Raw genomic sequence first — 4,161 nt, 5'->3', positions numbered from 1 at the left:
TAAATAAATGTAATAAAAATAAATAATTAAAAAAAAAAAAAAAGCACAGGGACCGCGGTTCAATCCCCCAGCACCACATGCCAGCCAGCCCCACCCCCTGGTGGGCTAGCTGGCCACACACACACACACACAAAAATAAATAAATAAAACAATATTTTGAGACAAGGTCTCCCTGTATAGTTCAGGCTGGCCTTGATCCTCCTGCCTCAACCTTCCTAGTGCTGGGATTACAAGAATATGCCACTGATATAGGGGAATGAGCTCTTAATCTGAAAGATACATGGCTGAGTTGGTGTTCTTTAAACTTGAAGAATGAATTTTAGGAACAATGGAGGTTAACAGCAGAATATTTATTGGGGAAAGAAAGCTTCTGTCAGAGAGAGAAACAGAAGGGGACCCTAGTTTGCTCAGGAATCTGGCTTTTCCAGGGATTTTTTTTTTTTTTTTCCGGAACCGGGGATTGAACTCAGGCCCTTGTGCTTGCAGGCAAGTGCTTATTCCACTGAGCTATCTCCCCTGCCTCTCTAGGGATTTTTATGCAGCAAAACCATGAGGTGAGGCTGTTCTGACGTGGAAAACACAGGAATTCACCCATTAGGTGGGACAAAACTATAGTCAACCAGGAAGACTACCAGCACAATTGCACAGGTAAAATTGATTAAATCCAGGACCGAAGCGGGAGGCGAGTCACATAGCAAGCAGGCACGATACAGAACAGGGCCTCTTCTGTAGGCTTGGGTTAGTGACTGTTCCTGGAGTCCTCAAGGTGCTTATCAATCCCAGATGCTTATCTTTACGGAGGTAAGCATTTGTCTGGTCTCTGGGTCTGTGTATCTGTCTTTCATGCTGTCTCCTGAGGGCCCAGCCCCGTCTGCCTATATTTCTAACTCAGCTGCCTACCGCGCCACCATGCCTGGTCTGAGGTGAAGGTTACATAACATAAAATTAGCTGTGTTAGACTAAGGATGTAGCTCAGCGTTTCAGCCCTGGCCTAGCTTCTGTTAGGCCCTGGGTTTCAAGTCCAGGACCAAAAATAAATAAATAAATAAATAAACCAAATTGAAAAACACAGGGCTGGTGAGATGGCTCAGTGGTCTAAAGCACCCACTTAGAACAAGCTAAGCTAAGCAAAGCACAGGGACCGCGATTCGATCCCCCAGCACCACATGCCCGCCCGCCCCGCCCCCAGGTGGGCTGAGCTGGCCACACACGCAAAATAAGTAAAGAAATTAATTAAAAAAAAAAAAAGAAAAACACAAACTAAGTAAAACAAAACCAAACCCATAGGGGGCCAGGGAGATGGCTCAGTGGAATAAGCGCGTGCCTGGCAAGCTCAAGGGTGCGAGTTCAATCTCCGGTTCCACCAAAAAAACCAAAAAGCCCATAAAGCCTGGGACCTCAAAGTGATTTGTCAGTGAGCTACATTCTCAGCCCCAATACTTATTTTTTTCCCCAGTAGAGACATGGTCTTGAGGGCTGGCCAAATAGCTCAGTGGATTTAAGTGCCTGCAAGCAGGCACAGGAGCCAGGGGTTCAATCATTGGGCCTGCAGTCACGGCCCCCCACACCTGCACCCTGGTCACGCTGAGACAGCAATTGAGACGGTGTGGTGGCGTGTGCCTGTAATCCCAGCTCTTGGGAGGCTGTAAAAATAGGCAGATCACTATGAGTCCAATCTAGTAGTGAGATCCTGAACACCCTGTAGACCCTTTCCTAAAAAAATAAAAAATAAAAAGGTGGAGAGAGATGGTCTTATAGTCCAGCCTGGACTTGAACTCATGATCTTCTTGCCTCAGCCTTCCCAAGTGCTGTGATGACAGGGTTTCACCACCATGCTACAGTAGAACTTGTCCTCTTGAATTTGAACATTCCCCAAAGTTATTTCTGCTCCCTAGCATCTAACTCACCTCCATTCCCATCCTCATTCGCAGGTTGGGCCCTTCAGAACAGCTTAGTTTTGCAGCTTAAGAACCAAAGGCACAAAGAGGTGATGTGACCCTGTTGTAAGCAGCTGAATTACACACAAATATATATATATATATTTTTAAATTTTATTTACTTATTTGTGTGTGTGTGTGTGTGTGTGGGGCCAGCTCAGCCCACCAGGGGGCGGGGCTGGCTGGCATGTGGTGCTGGGGGATCGAATCGCGGTCCCTTTGCTTTGCTAAGCTTGTTCTAAGTAGATGCTTTAGACCACTGAGCCATCTCGCCAGCCCTACACAGAAATATTATAGGCAGGCAGACAGGGATAGGCCCTTAAGGACACAAGGTGACTTTGCAACTTGGAAGAGACCACACCTTGAGACCAAGACAAAAGAGGAAAACAGCTACATGCTTCCCTCGGGACGGGCAACAGGGATTGGTACTCTACATAGATACCAGTCACCTTGAAAGAGCCCAAATGAGTCACTAGCCCAACCCCCAACAGGAAGAGACCCTGTCCCGAATTCATGCCCGCTTTCTAGCTTGTTATGTGACTCGCTTCCCCGTTTGGTACTGGATTTAATCAATTTTCCCTGAGGAATGGTGCTTGTAATCCCCTTGGTTGACCATAATTTTCTCCCACCTCATGCCCACCTAAGTGAGTTCCATGTTCACCACCTTAGACCCGCCTCACCGCATGGTTTTCCTCTATAAAAGTCCCTGGAAGTCAGCTTCCCGGGCACCACCCGCTGGGGCCCCCTCCTGTCCCTCTCTAGAACAGGAGCTTTCTTTCCCCCCATAAGTCTATTCTGCTCATAACCTCCGTTTGTTCCTAAAGTTCATTCTTCAGTTTTGGAGAACAAACTCATCTCAGGTACATTTTAGGTTAGGAGATCATTTTTCTCCGTGTCATTGGGAGGTTCCCTGTCTCAACCCCACCCCAAGCAGGTGCCAGTCCAGGCCTGGCATCATGCCATGTTATCTTGCCTGTTGTGCCTGAGTGCAGGCCGGTGACCCCTTGGCCAAGAATTCCATGCCGTCTACAGGAATGTAAAACCCCTGCATCCCGCATTCCTCCCTGGGGGTTCATGAAGGCTCTCCGTGTCCTTCCAGGCAGGCAGCCAGAGTGCCAGCCGCACACACGCGCATCGCTTTCCTTCGGATACCTTCTCATTACTTTTCATTGCATCTGGGTCTCACTACACAGCTTGGACTCGAGGTGATCCTCCTGTTTCAGCCTTCCCAGTGCTGGGATTATGACTATGCACCACCACACTTGGTTTGGGGGATGGCATGTGCCCAGGGTTCGGGGGCTGGCATGGCATGCAGTACTGGGATAGAACTCGGGCCCTGTGCTTGCCAGGCAGGCACTTAAACCACCAAGCTACCTCTCCAGCCCTTTTTCATTGCATCTGGGACTCTCTGGCCTCTTGCATTTTGCTTCCGCATCCCGGGCATGTCTTCACCTCTCACTGGTCCAGTGCCCTCATCCCTCTCTCAGACAGAGCCTTTTCTTTTCTTCCTGGTGCTAGGGCTCGAACCCAGGGCCTGGTGCACGTAAGGCAAGAAACAGTGTGCCACTGAGCCCGATCTCCAGCGCTTGCAGAGCTCTCTAGAGAAGCGCCCGTGGAAATGGAGTGGGTCTCCTGTGTTAGTCTCTAATGAACAGCACAGTACCCCCGCGTAGGCTTACTTACACAGCAGTCTGCACATGGAAGCAACATTACAGAGGGAAGATTTTTTTAAAAAAGAATTCCATCTCAAAGCTCCATTTCCTATCCAGTAATAGCAAGAACACTACTGGAATTACCCTGACAGGAAGACAAAACAACTTTTAGGGATGTTGGGATAGAGACAATAGCTTCGCCAGAACCATTAATGTTTAAAATCAATGGAGCATAAAACTGCTTTTCTCTCCTTACAGCCAGGCATTATCTTACAGAGAGAAGAAAAAAAAAATTACCATTTTAACGCTACTGAAATCCATAAACCCTTCCCCGATTTTTATTCCCTTTGAAATTTTCCAGTAAGTACCATCAAATGAAAATGAGCTGCACTCTTTAGGGGAGAAATGGCTTCCAGCGCTCATCTGTAAAGTGTGTAAAGAGCCCTCCAGAAAGCCGGAGGGAGCTGCCCGCTGGGAGAGTCACCCAAACCTGCAGAACTAGTTGTGGCCACGGGGAGCCCTGGGCTGCCTTCTGGAAGGCCTAAACTATTCCAGGTCTAGGTGACAGGCGG

This window comes from Octodon degus, unplaced genomic scaffold (assembly GCF_000260255.1).
Source record: "Octodon degus isolate 3935 unplaced genomic scaffold, OctDeg1.0 scaffold00010, whole genome shotgun sequence".
Classification (NCBI taxonomy): domain Eukaryota; kingdom Metazoa; phylum Chordata; class Mammalia; order Rodentia; family Octodontidae; genus Octodon; species Octodon degus.
The sequence above is the reverse complement of the archived record's forward strand: the minus strand, read 5'-3'. Positions refer to the sequence as shown.